This window comes from Zingiber officinale, chromosome 11A (assembly GCF_018446385.1).
Source record: "Zingiber officinale cultivar Zhangliang chromosome 11A, Zo_v1.1, whole genome shotgun sequence".
Taxonomy (NCBI): domain Eukaryota; kingdom Viridiplantae; phylum Streptophyta; class Magnoliopsida; order Zingiberales; family Zingiberaceae; genus Zingiber; species Zingiber officinale.
The window spans coordinates 71,933,816-71,953,514 of NC_056006.1; the positions used below are offsets into that span (position 1 = coordinate 71,933,816).

At 39.1% G+C, this 19,699-nt stretch overlaps 3 long non-coding RNA genes across 3 annotated transcripts; all 3 read left to right on the forward strand.

Annotated features, from left to right (window-relative positions):
• Window positions 1–4,350: 4,350 nt before the first annotated feature.
• Window positions 4,351–5,372, forward strand: LOC122032643. The gene is made up of 3 exons (XR_006126180.1): window positions 4,351–4,603; window positions 4,689–4,753; window positions 5,314–5,372. It is a non-coding gene; the product is annotated as an uncharacterized LOC122032643 (long non-coding RNA).
• Window positions 5,373–10,707: 5,335 nt separating this feature from the next.
• On the forward strand, window positions 10,708–12,019 carry LOC122032378. Its single transcript, XR_006126056.1, has 3 exons — window positions 10,708–11,250; window positions 11,336–11,400; window positions 11,961–12,019. It is a non-coding gene; the product is annotated as an uncharacterized LOC122032378 (long non-coding RNA).
• Window positions 12,020–17,869: 5,850 nt separating this feature from the next.
• On the forward strand, window positions 17,870–18,980 carry LOC122032338. The gene is made up of 3 exons (XR_006126048.1): window positions 17,870–18,211; window positions 18,297–18,361; window positions 18,922–18,980. It is a non-coding gene; the product is annotated as an uncharacterized LOC122032338 (long non-coding RNA).
• Window positions 18,981–19,699: the final 719 nt, after the last annotated feature.

The following is a 19,699-nucleotide window of genomic DNA, read 5'->3' on the forward strand; positions in this document are numbered from 1 at the left end:
AGGCTACATTCCACTAGAGTTATTATTGCACTACCGCACCAATCCCAAATTACATTATGGGCTCCTTCTTATCATGAGTGTGTTAATCTCCCTGTGTTTAAGATATCGGATGTCCACTAATTAATTGAGTTACTGACAACTCATTTTAATTAATGTCTTAGTCCAAGAGTAGTACTACTCAACCTTATCATCATGTTGGACTAAGTCCACCTGCAGGGTTTAACATAACAATCCTTATGAGCTCCTCTTGGGGACATTATCAACCTAGATTACTAAAACACAGTTTCCTTCTATAATTAACAACATACACTATAAGTAATGTCATTTCCCAACTTATCGGGCCTATTGATTTATCGAACTAAATCTCACCCTTTGATAAGTTAAAGAAATGAATACTAAATATATGTTCTTGTTATTATATTAGGATTAAGAGCACACACTTCCATAATAACTAAGGTCTTGTTCTTTTATTAAGTCAGTACAAAAAGAACTTACCTTAAATGATCCTGCTCAATACACTCAGAGTGTACTAGTGTAATATATTAGTCAAGATAAACTAATACCTAATTACACTACAACTATTCTAATGGTTTGTTCCTTTCCATCTTAGTCGTGAGCTACTGTTTATAGTTTATAAAGAATCGATAACATGATCTTCTGTGTGTGACACCACACACCATATTATCCACAATATAAATTAATTGAACAACTATACTTAGCATATAAATGTAGACATTTTTGACCAATGTGATTCTTTATTTCAAAATAAATGTTTATAAAAGCTAGACTTTTAGTATATACTCTAACATGGAGAACACCTACAATCTTCTGAACTCAAAGTAAGGGCTCTTGAATTCGATAAATAAGTGAGAATTTTATTCTATGTAAATTGTTTACATAATAAAATCATCTCTCTTATATATTCTCATTTTTATATTTCTAGGTTAATCATTTAATTATGACGTATTTGAATTTACATTTGTTGATGGACTTGAACAAACTGAATGGGTTGAACTTCTTGAACTGGTTTCGAAACATGAGAATTGTTCTCAAGGTTGAGAAGCTAGTATATGTCCTTGAAAAGTCACTTCCCACAAATATAGCAGATAATGCAGCACCATATCAAATATTGACTTTTGAAAAGCATATGGCTAATTCTGAGCTTGCAAGTTACATCATGTTGGCCTTGATATCTCCTAAACTATAAAAACAACATGAGCATATGGATGCTTATACAATTGTTTTTTATTTGTGTGAGCTATTTGATGAGTAAGCTAGATCTGAATGGTTCGAGGTTACCAAGATACTCTTTTGTTCTAAGATGCAGGAGGGTTCAACTGCGGTACAATTTGTGCTGAAGATGAATGGCTACATTGAATGTTTTAGATCACTTGGATTTGCATTAGATCATGAATTAAGTATTAACTTAATTATGCACAGGTTACTCAACATCTATTCACAGTTTGTGCTGAACTACCAGATAACCACATTGAATCCACAATTCTAGAATTGATCAACATGCTCAAAGATGTGGAACTTTCTATAAAGAAAGAATAGAAGACATTGATGTTAGTAGACTCCTCAAAGAAAATTTTTAAGAGGAAACCAAATCATTAGGACACTAGGAAGAAGAAAAAGGCCAAGATAGTAGAACCGACAACAAAAGACTCATGTCATCATTGTGGCAAGATATGAAACGCTAGCAAAGAAAATGTAAGATTTATCTTAAGTTTGTGAAGAAGAAGACATTCGATGCCCTACTACTTTAGGTATTTTTGTTATTGATTATCATATTATTTTTTCTAACACTTGGATATTGGATTCCGGGTATGACTCACATATATGTAATGACATACAGGTTAAGGAATAGCAGAAGACTCGTCAAGGGAGAAATAAATCTATGAGTTGGCAATGGAGTAAAAGTTACAGTTATTGCCATCAGAACATATTTGTTAAATCTACCTAATGGACTCATCTTTGAACTGGATAATTGTTATTTCATTCCTGCATTAATAAAGAACATTGTTTCTATTTCTTATTTAAATAGAAAAGATTTTCATTTGACTTTTAGCAATAATTGTTGTTATATAACTTTAAATGATGTTTTTTACGGTATGAAAACTTTATGCAATGACATCTGTACGTTAGATATATCCAGCGATATATTCAATATCTAAATGAGCAGCAAACGTGCTCGAAAAGATGATCAAATAACCTGCTATTCATGGTATTGTCTCCTTGGCCATATAAATAAGAAACACTTATCCGAATTGAAAAGACTTGCAATTATGGAATTATTTGATATAGATTTATTTGATACATGTGATTCATATTTAAAAAGTAAGATGACAAAATTTCCTTTTACTAGAAATGGTGAACTAATCAAAGAGTTATTTGGTCTCATACATACCAATGTATGTGAACCAATGTTAACTCAAGCACTAGGAGAGTATAGCTACTTTATCACCTTTATCGATGATCACTCACGATTTGGTTATATGTATCTTATGAAACACAAGTCTGAAGCTTTTGAAAAATTCAAAGAATTCAAAAATTAAGTAGAGAAATAACTTGGTAAAAGTATTAAGATATTTCGATCCGATTAAGGTGGTGAATACTTAAGCCATGAGTTTCAAGATTATATGAGGGACAATGGAATATTATCTCAATAGACTTCACCTTATACGCCACAACATAATGGTGTATCTAAAAGGTGAAATCGAACCTTGTTGGATATGGTTAGGTCAATGATGACTCATGTAAGTCTTCCTAAAACCTTTTGGGGTTATGCATTCGAGACAACTGTTTACTTACTAAACAGAGTCCCGACTAAGGCAATCTCTGCTACTCCATTTAAACTATGGGCTAGTAAGAAACCTCCTCTATCTCACTTGAAGATATGAGGTTGTCCTGCTTATGTGAAGACGACTGTATCAGACAAGTTAAACACTAAGTCTGATAAGTGTCTATTTGTTGGTTACCCTAAGAAAAAAAGGATTACCAATTTTATAATCCCTTGAAATAAAAAGTATTTGTTTTAAGGCATGTTGTGTTCGTAGACAGAGAGTTTCTCTTATGAGAAACAAGTGGGAGTATGGTTCAACTTGATAAAATTCAATAGACTCTAATAGACACTGAAGAGATGTTTGATTGAGAACCACAATCGATTACTCATAATGATGAACCATCTGTTGAACCTATGGTAACACAACCTCTTCATGATCTCGTAGGACACACAATATTCTTGAAAGATATGGATCTCTCATAAGTGAATAGAATTGCGTGTTACTTATTAACTATGAGGACCCTATTGATTATGAAGAAGTTTTAAAAAATTTAGAAAGGGATAAGTGGCTTACACCCATGAAATCGGAAATGGATTTCATATATAAAAAATAAGTTTGGAACTTAGTGGGCCCACCTAAAGACATTACGCCTATTGAGTGTTAATAGATTTTCAAGAAGAAAACTGACGTGGATGATAATGTAATTACCTACAAAGCAAGATTAGTGACAAAAGACTATCGTCAAAGGCAAGGAATTGACTATGACAAAATATTTTCACCAGTAGCTATGCTTAAATCCATTCGGATACTCCTCATTATGATTATGAGATATGACAGATAGATGTAAAAACAACCTTCCTTAATGGAAACCTTCTCGAAAACGTATATATGATACAACCCAAGTGTAAGATACCGAAAAAAAAAATTAAATAATAAATATTATTGGATGAAAAATCTTATTGGATTTTTCAGGAATTTTTAGAAATTTTTCAGAATTTAAACGGAGTCCGTATGACCCGTTTTGAGGGGATGGATTCAGGGTACAGTGGAGGCCTATTTAGGTTATCTATTTAAATGGGAGTTGATTGAGAATTTAACTTAGAGTTTAATTAAATTTAACCTAAGGTATAAAAATCAAATCCCTAATTTCCCTTTTATTTCCTCCGATCCTTAATCCCTCTTCTTCCTTATCTCCTTCCCCGATCCCGACTTTTCTTTCTCTTCCCCTTTCTCTCTCGCGAGCAGGCGACCTAACGACGATGGAGAGACTTCTTCCATCACCGGCTGAGCCTTTCCCCTTCCTCTCCCTATCGCGGCGTGGAGCCTCTCACCCTTCTTGCGGTCAAGCTACGGCCTGCCACCGAACCCGAGCCTTTTTGCCTTTTCTTGCGATTTCCCCATCTTCCCGATCCATCGTCGACAGTCGATTCTCTTTCTCCTCCGATCATGCGAGCGCAAGGGATGCAGATCCATCGTCGGAAACCTGATTCTCTTTCTCCTCCGGCCACGTGAGTGTGATTCATCACCGGAAACCTGTTTCTTCTTTCACCTCCGGCCACGCTGCTGATACCGTGGGAGGCCGATGCTGAGCCACAGCACCGTCGGCTTCGAGCAACCCATCGCCGGTCAAAAGGAAGAGGATCTGAACCCTAGATTCGATCCCTCATTGCCTCACCTGGGTGCTGTGGTTTCGAGCAATGGAGCTTCTGTTCCAGCTGAGATTTTGTTGCCATCTACACTGTCATCAGCCACTTGTTACAAGAAATGTTACTAGGCCGGTGGACCATTGGAGAAGGGGTTATTGACATGGAATTAAGGTATGATTTGTTCAGTACCTAGTTAATAGGGGATTGTTCTGTTGATGTATTGGATTGATTCTTGAAGGAATTGATTCTTTGCTAGGGTTGATATCAACAGGGCAAAGTGTGGCTAAGGGATAGACTTCTGATCGCTGTTTGCACATCAGGGTAAGTGTGCTTATGATCTATTATTGATCTGTTTTGTTAGGGTTGCTAATGGTTATAGATTTTGTCTGGTTTTGATTACATATAAACATGTGGACAGATTTATGAAAAGGGGACGAGTTTGGAATTGGAGTTTAACCAATGGTGTCTTATATGTTGATTGACCTGGAGTAATAACAAAATTAATAGAGATTGTTCTATTTATGTTGTTGGAGATTTTTAATGGGTAGACCTAATCCGAAATTGACTCTGTGATGGTTATTGGGTGAATGATTTATGTAAATGGATACATGATCGTTATTGGTATGTGTTGGAGTGATTAGGGTTTGTATTGGGTTGGAATTTGTGGATTTATGATGAGTTTGGATTATGTTTAGATTTAGGAGAAGTTGGATTGAGGATTAATTGGAAGATTAATCAGATATTGGATCTAGTTGGAGTGAACCTAATTGGATTAAGGGATTAGGTTAATTATTTCGATTGGGGTTTTTCTAATTAGATTGGGGAGTTTATTTAGCTATTTGCTACCTATGTAATTAGCTAAATATATTATGTGATCACAGGATTTTATTTCGAGGCGAGCGTCTCGACATGGGATTGGATTGTTTGACGCGGTCGACAGATAAAGGCGGGTATTTCTTCCTTGACCTCTATGTAGATTTTCTTGTACTTAGTGCATGGTTATTATTGGATGAATTAGGTTGCTTTATCTTATATCATGATCGGTTGTTGTTTTTCCTGCATGATACTTATGCTTGACCCTTGTGATGATCTATGTAATTCATATACAGTCTTCACTTTTGATATCTACTCTGTTGTGATTACACGTGTAGAGTATGTCTTGTAGGGATTGTCGGGTTGTTGGTATTACCATGCTGATTGGGTATATGATGTGGACTGTACATAGGTGGGTATGTGTTATAGGAGTCATCTTGTTGACCGTGCATTTGCATGTTGTATGTACACATGTATTTGTCATGTACTTTTGGAGGAGTTGTGTTGATTGTATGTTCGGAGTATATACACATGTCCGTTGTGTTTTTATTGGAGGATACATGTTGATTGTACTTATCTTTTGTGTACATGTGTCTGGTGGGATTATTGGAGATTTTTGGTTGATTATACATGTGTAGTGTGTACATATGTTTGGTGGGATACGTGGAGATATCATGTCGATTTGGGAGGTTGATTTATGATGAGTTATCGGATGATGATTTTATATATATATATCATGTTCATCATTCATTGCATCGATGACGACCGCTGTCTCCCTTGTGGTTGAGAGAGTCATCGGTGGTTTTTAGCCGCCCATTCGGCCACTCATGGGTAGTGGTAGTTGGAGTGGAGCTAGTCCTGTTGTGCCACCACCCGCCAGGTTTAGTGAGCTCGCCAGAGCAGTGACTGATATGTAGTTAGATAGGCTAGAGATGTGATCGTCCGCGACCACTATATAGTGGGTCGGAGGGTAGTACCAATGTCTCCACTAAGCCTCCCATACAGGTCGTGGTGTTCGGAGAGGTGGCGGGGTGACCATGGAGCATGCATGCACTTTTGCATATGATGCACGGTGCATCCGGGGTTATATTTGCATACATGCCTACTAGATACTAGTTGCATGTGTTTGTGGTATGTTGCATTTGTTTGCGATATGATTGTTGCATTTGTTGCTGCCTGTTGCATACATGTCATTTATTTACATGTATATGCGATCGTACTTATATTGCAGTACGGTGTGTATCCGGGTGTCATTGCATCCTGAGTTTCGATCATTGTACTGTGTCGATCATTGGGTTTGTATTCCGATTGTTATCAGATTGTTAGTTGTTATATGTGTTATTATGTCGGTATTGTATATGATTGATGCATTGATTATGTATGATACTTATGTTCATATTCACTCCGTATACTTGTGATCTTCATGTTATGTATAGACTGCACATCTTTTCTATTACCCACCGTTACCTATACCACCATCGCATGTATTTTTATGTGATGGTTAGGTTTTCGGAGTATCGATCGCTCGTGTCGTCCGAGTATCCCTTCTCGCCTTTGCATCCTTCTTTGCTTTTATATTTTTCTTATTTTTGGCATTGTATTTGTGTATAGCCATGTGGCTATCTTATAGTTTTGGTGTTGTATTTGTGTTTGCTTTCTGCCATGCATTGTATCTATTTGTCTTGTGTGGGCTTGTTTCCGCGTGAGCGCAAAATGGTGCATATAACTCGTGGTTGTGATTGTTTCATTCCATGTATGGGTATTATTATAAGGGTTGTGTATATAAATATTCCACCGCATACGAGATTTGCTGTGTAGTGATGTGACTGCGGTCATGATGAGAGGTGCCGGATTTTATGCGAGACTTGGGCGTGACAAATTAGTTGGTATGAGCTGGCGCCTGCTTATCTATTTTCATTTATTTGATACCAATTTTGGTATCGAGGTGCACGATATTTTTTGGATTTCGTGGTTGGTTTTCTTGATGTGACTTTCGGGTTTTGGGACGAAAGGGACATCTAGGAGGTTTGTTTGCATATTGTTATCATACATTTTGTGTATATTGGCCCATGATAGTTTGTTATGACATGTGTTAGTTAGTACTCTCTAGTACTTGTTATTTGTTGTCATGCATTTGTGGGTCCAATCATGACCTATGGAGATCAATTCGGTCTCAAAGGATTCGTCTCATATCATACTACTAGTTGTTTTAGTGTCTACTACGACTAGTTGGTTGGTCTGCTAGAGTCACAAGTACTCATTATTAGGTGGATGATATCTATATACCATATGAACTCGGTTAGAGTGAGGTTTACTCCTTTTAGTTCTGACCGGTTTGATTGATTACACTCGTAGTGGTGTGGTTTGACTTACCTTAGTTGGTTCTGCTTCTTCGGTCGATCGGTAGAGGATTAATTTAGATTCTTTTTGGTTATGTCGTAGAGGACCGAGGACCGATACCCTTGACTTTAGTAGTTATCGATTGGCCTTAGTTTCATGATGATGATTTATTTACTCTTGTTGGATTGGATAATAGTTGACCGATTTATTTTATTCCAAAGGGGGCTGTACTACTCTATTTTAGAGGTTCCTATCTTTGGGATGTTTCATATTTGGTTAGATATTTTGACTTGTACTAGGTAGAAGGATTGAATTAGCCATACCATTGTCGACTTGGTGCCTGTAGAGGATTGTCGTATCCTATTCCATGGGGACTTTGACTATGGATTGTCGTACTGGTTGGAGGACTTAGAAGGTACATGATATTGCCGGTGTGAAAAGTGTGCATAATTACAACACTTATGAGATACAATCGTTACTTGGGTGTATGAGTTGGAGAGTACATTTGGATATATGATTACTGACGTAAAAGAGTTGAAGTTAGGCTTAACCTTACGTGACCCCTACCACGTGAGAAGGAAGAAGGATGTTTTTGTTGGAGATCGGGTCATCACTTAGTGATTTCCTTGAGGTGTTTGGAGAGTACTTTTTATTTTGTGGATTGCTCGACATCTGAAGTTCCTGAACCTCGGATGGAGCAATCACAGTATGATGGGGTACAAGACAATGGTTAGACGACTCAGCTAACATTGTCTCTATCAGATGGCTCAAGACCTTGACCACGTGATCATTTTACCAGATCTTGTAGTCTATATCTCATATTAGAGGGTTTGACCTTTCATCAGCTTTTGTCGAGGGATATATATAGGATGATTATGAGGGTGATGTTGATGCACTTTGGATGAGTAGACTCTTAGTCAAGAGATTGTGTGACCCTTTGATTTTGAATTAGCATTCCTTTACTATGGATATTTGATTATCAGAAAGGAGGAGATGATGAGATTTGACAGACTTTTTAGGATACATTTAGTTTGTTGGTAGTGAGTGTTGAAGGTTGGATGATTTCCTTTTACTCTATCTTGGTTTAGGGGACTATCTGGTATGATTGATTGATGTTGAGGATGATTGGAGTTTGGTGGATATTATGAGATCAGGTGTGGTGATATGTTATCTTTTGATAATCTATTAGTGGATATTTGATTTGATGATCTATTATTGTTTTATGTTGATATGGAGTGTAGTATGTCCGTGATATATATGGATTTGGTGATTTGTAGTGGGTGATTCTCTCGACTATTGTTGGGATCCTACGGTTGAGTGAGCCTATACATTATGGGTCATTGGTGTTACCATTTTAGGCATACCGCCCTAGACGCGTTTATGGACTCGATGTACTTGGTATCATTAGGATGTTTGGATCAGTTTTCACCGTCCTTATTGGTGATGTTGTGATCTATTCTCGATCCGAGGGATCACGGTACCAGCGATAGTTCTAGAGATGTTTCGAGGAAACATATGTGAAGTTAGTAATATTATGATTGTCTTTCTACGTTTTTGGGACACGTTGTGTTTAGTAGAGGATATCGGTGGATCCACAGATAGAGGTTGTTGGGGAATAGTCGTAGTCTATACGGAGACTTCGCATCCTTGATCCGACTAGATGTTATCGGAGATTGATTGAGGGTTTCTCCAGATTATGTTATGTCGCTGAGACTATTCGTGATGAGTATGGAATTTTCCTTGATAGACACGAGATCGGTTTTGGGAGTTGGACGAAAGTTGTTAAGCACCACTGCTTAGTTATGCTTTTTAGTGTAGGAGGATTTGTACTCTACATGTACGTATATCCGGGAGTTGGTGCTCGATAGCATGAGCGGAGTAGTCTCGTGCTAGTAGTGAGACTTCTCATGTAAGGAGAATGAGATTCTTGATTTTCGGGAAGATCATGTGGGTTCCCGAGTCACTTCTTATCGGGAGGAGTTACTGTAGGAAACACATTGATCTGGATTTGCACTACATTCGAGTGACATCTGATGTGTGGAGGCATTAGAGCACTCTTATTGGTGGAACGATATGAAGAAAGACATCGCGGATTTTGTAGCTTGATGTCTATTATGTCGACAAGTGGAGGCTGAACATCAGGATTAGTAGGATTATCTCCGTTGATTTGGATACTGAAGTGGAGTTGGGAGCATGTTATGACGGACTTTTGTTGTGGGATTATCCGGGATATGGAGAGGATATGATGGTTTGGGTAATCATTATTGGGTGACGACTTTGCTCCCTAGCCATCGGTTTGTGGGACTAATTCTTTTGGATTGAGTATTAGGATTATACTTGGGGAGGTTATTGGACCTTATGGTATATCTCGAGGGTTGTATTGGATGGAGATCTGTGATTTCACCTCATGGTTCTGTCTGTGGACACAGCAGATTTTGGATTTTAGAGGTGTTTGATTTATCCACAGTTGGGTGGATTGCAGAGTGAGAGTGATTGTAGAGTGAGAGTAGCGAGAATAGGGTGAGTTCATAGCTCACAGAGTCGTCGCTATTCATTTGGAGGTAGATTGTCATGTTAGGGGATATGTTTATGATACTAGGGTGGAGTAGTACATGAGGATGCTGTTTGGTTAGTGTACTTGGAGTGAGTGGTATATGAGTATGTGATTTGGATGTTATCCTTGGATGAGGATCCCTAAGATGACTAGTAAATTTGGGGACCAAATTTTTATTAGTGGGGGAGAATGTAAGATACCGAAAAAAAATTAAATAATAAATATTATTGGATGAAAAATCTTATTGGATTTTTCAGGAATTTTTAGAAATTTTTCGGGATTTAAACGGAGTCCGTATGACCCATTTTGAGGGGATGGATTCAGGGTACAGTGGAGGCCTATTTAGGTTACCTATTTAAATGGGAGTTGATTGAGAATTTAACTTAGAGTTTAATTAAATTTAACCTAAGGTATAAAAATCAAATCCCTAATTTCCCTTTTATTTCCTCCGATCCTTAATCCCTCTTCTTCCTTATCTCCTTCCCCGATCCCGACTTTTCTTTCTCTTCCCCTTTCTCTCTCGCGAGCAGGCGACCTAACGACGATGGAGAGACTTCTTCCATCACCCTTCTTGCGGTCAAGCTACGGCCTGCCACCGAACCCGAGCCTTTTTGCCTTTTCTTGCGATTTCCCCATCTTCCCGATCCATCGTCGACAGTCGATTCTCTTTCTCCTCCGATCATGCGAGCGCAAGGGATGCAGATCCATCGTCGGAAACCTGATTCTCTTTCTCCTCCGGCCACGTGAGTGTAAGGGATGTTGATTCATCACCACCGAAGCAATTCGATCACGGCGTTGTTTCTTCTTCCACTCCTCCTGATCCCCTCGCCTTGTTGATCACCGACATCTGTAGGCTGCTGATACCGTGGGAGGCCGATGCTGAGCCACAGCACCGTCGGCTTCGAGCAACCCATCGCCGGTCAAAAGGAAGAGGATCTGAACCCTAGATTCGATCCCTCATTGCCTCACCTGGGTGCTGTGGTTTCGAGCAATGGAGCTTCTGTTCCAGCTGAGATTTTGTTGCCATCTACACTGTCATCAGCCACTTGTTACAAGAAATGTTACTAGGCCGGTGGACCATTGGAGAAGGGGTTATTGACATGGAATTAAGGTATGATTTGTTCAGTACCTAGTTAATAGGGGATTGTTCTGTTGATGTATTGGATTGATTCTTGAAGGAATTGATTCTTTGCTAGGGTTGATATCAACAGGGCAAAGTGTGGCTAAGGGATAGACTTCTGATCGCTGTTTGCACATCAGGGTAAGTGTGCTTATGATCTATTATTGATCTGTTTTGTTAGGGTTGCTAATGGTTATAGATTTTGTCTGGTTTTGATTACATATAAACATGTGGACAGATTTATGAAAAGGGGACGAGTTTGGAATTGGAGTTTAACCAATGGTGTCTTATATGTTGATTGACCTGGAGTAATAACAAAATTAATAGAGATTGTTCTATTTATGTTGTTGGAGATTTTTAATGGGTAGACCTAATCCGAAATTGACTCTGTGATGGTTATTGGGTGAATGATTTATGTAAATGGATACATGATCGTTATTGGTATGTGTTGGAGTGATTAGGGTTTGTATTGGGTTGGAATTTGTGGATTTATGATGAGTTTGGATTATGTTTAGATTTAGGAGAAGTTGGATTGAGGATTAATTGGAAGATTAATCAGATATTGGATCTAGTTGGAGTGAACCTAATTGGATTAAGGGATTAGGTTAATTATTTCGATTGGGGTTTTTCTAATTAGATTGGGGAGTTTATTTAGCTATTTGCTACCTATGTAATTAGCTAAATATATTATGTGATCACAGGATTTTATTTCGAGGCGAGCGTCTCGACATGGGATTGGATTGTTTGACGCGGTCGACAGATAAAGGCGGGTATTTCTTCCTTGACCTCTATGTAGATTTTCTTGTACTTAGTGCATGGTTATTATTGGATGAATTAGGTTGCTTTATCTTATATCATGATCGGTTGTTGTTTTTCCTGCATTATGCTTGACCCTTGTGATGATCTATGTAATTCATATATTCACTTTTGATATCTCTACTTGTGATTACACGTGTAGAGTATGTCTTGTAGGATTGCGGGTTGTTGGTATTACCATGGGTATATGATGTGGTTTGTACATAGGTGGGTATGTGTTATAGGAGTCATCTGTTGTTGACCGTGCATTTGCATGTTGTATGTACACATGTATTTGTCATGTACTTTTGGAGGAGTTGTGTTGATTGTATGTTCGGAGTATACACATGTCCGTTGTGTTTTATTGGAGGATACATGTTGATTGTACTTATCTTTTATCGGTGGGATTATTGGAGATTTTGGTTGATTATACATGTGTAGTGTGTACATATGTTTGGTGGGATACGTGGAGATATCATGACGATTATACTCACGTTGGAGGTATTTATGAGGTTTGGAGTTATTGCATGGATGATGATTTTATATATATATATCATCATTCATTGCATCTCACATGATTGTCTTCCCTTGTGGTTGAGAGAGTCATCTTTAGTACCACACATTCGTTGCCACTCATGGGTAGTGGTAGTTGGTAATAGTCCCTCGCGTGCCACCCGGTCAGGTTTAGTGAGATCCGCCAGTGAAGCGATCGAGACCCCGATGCTATGTAGTTAGATACTACTAGCGATCGCCTCGACCACTATATATTGGAGTGGAGCATGTAAATCGTCAGACCAAGCCTCTCGGCCATCGTCAGGGGTGGTGTTTGAGAGGTGGCGGGGTGACCATGGAGCATGCATGCATTTTGCATATGATGACCGTGCACAGGGGTTATATTTGCATACATGCCTACTAGATACTAGTTGCATGTGTTTGTGGTATGTTGCATTTGTTTGCGATATGATTGTTGCATTTGGTTGCCATATGCATACATGTCATTTATTTTACATGTATATCGAGTACTTATATTCGTGTGTCACGTGTATATCTGCGAGATCCAGTGAGTTCTCGATCATTGTACGGTGTCGATTCAGTTGGGTTTGTATCTGTCATTATGTTAGTTGCTTGTCGCTTTATTGTCGTTATTATGTCGGTATGTTCGGATGCATTGATTATGATAGTATGACCATGTTCATATTCCCCACGGGCTGTATACTTGTGATCTCCATGTTTTATGATAGACCATGCACTATCTTTTCTATTACCCATTGAGTTACCTATACTCACCACCGCATGTATATATTTATGTTTTCGTAGATGGTTGGAGTGTCGCTGGAGTATCTGTCGTCGGCCACATCAAGATCGCTGCTTTCTTTGTATATTCTTTTCTTATTTTTGGCATTGTATTGTGTATAGCCATGTGGCTATCTTATAGTTTTGGTGTTGTATTTGTGCCTTGTAGGCATGCATTGTATCTATTTGTCTTGTGTGGGCTTTCGTTTTCGTTTTTCCATTGTGTTGGTTTTAGTGCAGCCTGTAGGATGTTTTTATATATAACTGCGTGGTTGTGATTGTTTCATTCCAGTAGTGTGGGCTGTTATTATATAACTATGTGGTTGTAACCGCATGTGGCTGATGTATTTTGCTTGTAGTGATGCTTCAGATTGTCAGCCGTACAGAGGAGGTGCTGTCGGATTTTTGTCTGGCAGAGACTCCTTTGGGGCGTGACAAATTAGTGGTATCAGAGCGGGTACGATGCCTGTTTTGTTTTGTGTTCTATTTTCGAGATTTATTTGATACCAATTTTTGGTATCAGAGCAGGTACGATGCCTGTTATTCGTGTTTTTGGATTTCGTGTTTCGGTTTTCTTGATGTGACTTTCGGGTTTTGGGACCAGGCAGCAGCAGGACATCTCCAGGCTATAGGAGGTTTGTTTGCATATTGTTATCATACATTTCTGTTGGTGTATGTATTGTGGCCCATGATAGTTTGTTATGACATGTGTTAGTACTCTTCTGCTAGTACCTGTCTTGTTATTTGTTGCATGCATTTCATGTGTTGGGTCAATCACTGATCACGGTTGACCCTATTGGAGATCAAGGATTTACAGTCTCAAAGGATTCGTCATATCATACTACTAGTTGTTTTAGTGTCTACTACGACTAGTTGGTTGAGCGTTAGAGTCACATATCAGTCTCTGTTATTATTAGCTGCGTAGTGGATGATATCTATATACTCATATGAACTCAGTTAGTAGAGTACCGGTTTACTCCTTTTAGTTCGATCAGTTTCGGATTGATTTACCTGATTGACTGATGTAGTTGTGGTTTGACTTACCTTAGTTGGTTTCGTACTCTTTTCGGTTCGATCAGTAGAGGATTAATTTAGATTCTTTTTGGTTATGTCTGTAGAGGACCGAGGACTGATTTACCCTGGTTGACTTTAGTAGTTGGGTATCGATTGGCCTTAGTTTCAGCAGTGGATGATTTATTTACTCTTGTTGGATTGGATAATAGTTGACCGATTTATTTTATTAGTCCGACCAGTAGGGGGCTGACTTACTCTATTTTTAGAGGTTCCTATCTTTGGGATGTTTCATATTTGGTTAGATATTTTGACTTGTACCGGTGTAGAAAGGATTGAATTAGCCGTATACCATTGTCGACTTGGTCAGCCTGTAGAGGATTGTCGTATCCTATTCCATGGGGACTTTGACTATGGATTGTCTGTACCTGGTTGGAGGACTTAGAAGGTACATTCAGATAGGATATTGCACGGTGTGGAAAAGTGTAAGGCTACGTGCTTAACACTTATGAGATACAATCGTTACTTGGGTGTATGAGTTGGAGAGTACATTTGGATATATGATTTGTACTGACGTAAAAGAGTTGAAGTTAGCTGCTTAACCTTTACGTGACCCGGTACCACGTGAAGGAAGAAGCAGGGAATGTTTTTTGTTGGAGATCAGGTCATCACTTAGTGATTTCCTTGAGGTGTTTGGAGAGAGAGTACTTTTTTACCTTGTGTGGATTGCTCGATACTGGAAGTTACTGAACCTCAGATGGAGCAATCACAGTATGATGGGGTACAAGACAATGGTTAGACGACTCACTAACATTGTCTCTATCAGATGGCTCAAGACCTTGACCACGTGATCATTTTACCAGATCTTGTAGTCTATATCTCATATTAGAGGGTTTGACCTTTCATCGACTTTTGTCGAGGGATATATATAGGATGATTATGAGGGTGATGTTGATGCACTTTGGATGAGTAGACTCTTAGTCAAGAGATTGTGTGACCCTTTGATTTTGAATTAGCATTCCTTTACTATGGATATTTGATTATCAGAAAGGAGGAGATGATGAGATTTGACAGACTTTTTAGGATACATTTAGTTTGTTGGTAGTGAGTGTTGAAGGTTGGATGATTTCCTTTTACTCTATCTTGGTTTAGGGGACTATCTGGTATGATTGATTGATGTTGAGGATGATTGGAGTTTGGTGGATATTGTGAGATCAGGTGTGGTGATATGTTATCTTTTGATAATCTATTAGTGGATATTTGATTTGATGATCTATTATTTGGTGTTTTATGTTGATAGTGACATGGAGTGTAGTATGTCTGTGATATATATGGATTTGGTGATTTGTAGTGGGTGATTCGATCACAGACTCGTTGTTGGGGATCCTACGGTTGAGTGAGCCTATTGTACGTACATTATGGGTCATTGGTGTTACCATTTTAGGCATACCGTGCCCTAGACGTTTTATGGACTCGATGTACTTGGTATCATTAGGATGTTTGGATCAGTTTTCACGGTCCTTATTGGTGATGTTGTGATCTATTCTCGATCCGAGGTGGATCACGTACACTAGCTTCGCATAGTTCTAGAGATGTTTCGACGGGAACATCTATATGTGAAGTTAGTAGTACGTATTATGATTGTCTTTTACGAGTTTTTGGGACACGTTGTGTTTAGTAGAGGATATCGGTGGATCCACAGGAGATAGAGGTTGTTATCAGTGGGGAATAGTCGTAGTCTATACAGGAGACTCGCAGCTTCCTTGATCTGACTAGATGTTATCGGAGATTGATTGAGGGTTTCTCCAGTATTGTTATGCCGTTGACTGGACTATTCAGGATGAGTATGGAATTTTCCTTGATAGACGCTTACGAGATCAGTTTTGGGAGTTGGACGAAAAGTTGTTAACTGCACCGTCTTAGTTATGCTTTTTAGTGTAGACGGATTTGTACTCTACACAGATGTATCGTATCTGGGAGTTGGTGCAGTTTCGATATAGCATGAGCGGAGTAGTCTCGTGCTAGTAGTGAGACTTCTCATGTAAGGAGAATGAGATTCTTGATTTTCGGGGAAGATCATGTGGGTTCCCGAGTCACTTCTTATCAGGGAGGAGTTACTGTAGGAAACACATTGATCTGGATTTGCACTACATTCGAGTGACATCTGATGTGTGGAGGCATTAGAGCACTCTTATTGGTGGAACGATATGAAGAAAGACATCGCGGATTTTGTAGCTTGATGTCTATTATGTCAGCAAGTGGAGGCTGAACATCAGGGATTAGTAGGATTATCTCCGTTGATTTGGATACTGAAGTGGAGTTGGGAGCATGTTATGACGGACTTTTGTTGTGGGATTATCCAGGATATGGAGAGGATATGATGGTTTGGGTAATCATTATTGGGTGACGACTTTGCTCCCTAGCCATCGGTTTGTGGGACGAATTCTTTTGGATTGAGTATTAGGATTATACTGGGGGAGGTTATTGGACCTTATGGTATATCTCTGAGGGTTGTATTGGATGGAGATCAGTGATTTCACCTCATGGTTCTGTCTGTGGACACAGCAGATTTTGGATTTTAGAGGTGTTTGATTTATCCACAGTTGGGTGGATTGCAGAGTGAGAGTGATTGTAGAGTGAGAGTAGCGAGAATAGGGTGAGTTCATAGCTCACAGAGTCGTCGCTATTCATTTGGAGGTAGATTGTCATGTTAGGGGATATGTTTATGATACTAGGGTGGAGTAGTACATGAGGATGCTGTTTGGTTAGTGTACTTGGAGTGAGTGGTATATGAGTATGTGATTTGGATGTTATCCTTGGATGAGGATCCCTAAGATGACTAGTAAATTTGGGGACCAAATTTTTATTAGTGGGGGAGAATGTAAGATACCGAAAAAAAAAATTAAATAATAAATATTATTGGATGAAAAATCTTATTGGATTTTTCAGGAATTTTTAGAAATTTTTCGGGATTTAAACGGAGTCCGTATGACCCGTTTTGAGGGGATGGATTCAGGGTACAGTGGAGGCCTATTTAGGTTATCTATTTAAATGGGAGTTGATTGAGAATTTAACTTAGAGTTTAATTAAATTTAACCTAAGGTATAAAAATCAAATCCCTAATTTCCCTTTTATTTCCTCCGATCCTTAATCCCTCTTCTTCCTTATCTCCTTCCCCGATCCCGACTTTTCTTTCTCTTCCCCTTTCTCTCTCGCGAGCAGGCGACCTAACGACGATGGAGAGACTTCTTCCATCACCGGCTGAGCCTTTCCCCTTCCTCTCCCTATCGCGGCGTGGAGCCTCTCACCCTTCTTGCGGTCAAGCTACGGCCTGCCACCGAACCCGAGCCTTTTTGCCTTTTCTTGCGATTTCCCCATCTTCCCGATCCATCGTCGACAGTCGATTCTCTTTCTCCTCCGATCATGCGAGCGCAAGGGATGCAGATCCATCGTCGGAAACCTGATTCTCTTTCTCCTCCGGCCACGTGAGTGTAAGGGATGTTGATTCATCACCACCGAAGCAATTCGATCACGGCGTTGTTTCTTCTTCCACTCCTCCTGATCCCCTCGCCTTGTTGATCACCGACATCTGTAGGCTGCTGATACCGTGGGAGGCCGATGCTGAGCCACAGCACCGTCGGCTTCGAGCAACCCATCGCCGGTCAAAAGGAAGAGGATCTGAACCCTAGATTCGATCCCTCATTGCCTCACCTGGGTGCTGTGGTTTCGAGCAATGGAGCTTCTGTTCCAGCTGAGATTTTGTTGCCATCTACACTGTCATCAGCCACTTGTTACAAGAAATGTTACTAGGCCGGTGGACCATTGGAGAAGGGGTTATTGACATGGAATTAAGGTATGATTTGTTCAGTACCTAGTTAATAGGGGATTGTTCTGTTGATGTATTGGATTGATTCTTGAAGGAATTGATTCTTTGCTAGGGTTGATATCAACAGGGCAAAGTGTGGCTAAGGGATAGACTTCTGATCGCTGTTTGCACATCAGGGTAAGTGTGCTTATGATCTATTATTGATCTGTTTTGTTAGGGTTGCTAATGGTTATAGATTTTGTCTGGTTTTGATTACATATAAACATGTGGACAGATTTATGAAAAGGGGACGAGTTTGGAATTGGAGTTTAACCAATGGTGTCTTATATGTTGATTGACCTGGAGTAATAACAAAATTAATAGAGATTGTTCTATTTATGTTGTTGGAGATTTTTAATGGGTAGACCTAATCCGAAATTGACTCTGTGATGGTTATTGGGTGAATGATTTATGTAAATGGATACATGATCGTTATTGGTATGTGTTGGAGTGATTAGGGTTTGTATTGGGTTGGAATTTGTGGATTTATGATGAGTTTGGATTATGTTTAGATTTAGGAGAAGTTGGATTGAGGATTAATTGGAAGATTAATCAGATATTGGATCTAGTTGGAGTGAACCTAATTGGATTAAGGGATTAGGTTAATTATTTCGATTGGGGTTTTTCTAATTAGATTGGGGAGTTTATTTAGCTATTTGCTACCTATGTAATTAGCTAAATATATTATGTGATCACAGGATTTTATTTCGAGGCGAGCGTCTCGACATGGGATTGGATTGTTTGACGCGGTCGACAGATAAAGGCGGGTATTTCTTCCTTGACCTCTATGTAGATTTTCTTGTACTTAGTGCATGGTTATTATTGGATGAATTAGGTTGCTTTATCTTATATCATGATCGGTTGCTGTTTTTCCTGCATGATACTTATGCTTGACCCTTGTGATGATCTATGTAATTCATATACAGTCTTCACTTTTGATATCTACTCTGTTGTGATTACACGTGTAGGGATTGTCGGGTTGTTGGTATTACCATGCTGATTGGGTATATGATGTGGACTGTACATAGGTGGGTATGTGTTATAGGAGTCATCTTGTTGACCGTGCATTTGCATGTTGTATGTACACATGTATTTGTCATGTACTTTTGGAGGAGTTGTGTTGATTGTATGTTCGGAGTATATACACATGTCCGTTGTGTTTTTATTGGAGGATACATGTTGATTGTACTTATCTTTTGTGTACATGTGTCTGGTGGGATTATTGGAGATTTTTGGTTGATTATACATGTGTAGTGTGTACATATGTTTGGTGGGATACGTGGAGATATCATGACGATTATACTCACGTTGGAGGTATTTATGAGGTTTGGAGTTATTGCATGGATGATGATTTTATATATATATATCATGTTCATCATTCATTGCATCTGATGACCGTTGTCTCCCTTGTGGTTGAGAGAGTCATCAGTTGGTTTGGGCCTCATTCGGCCACTCATGGGTAGTGGTAGTTGGGCG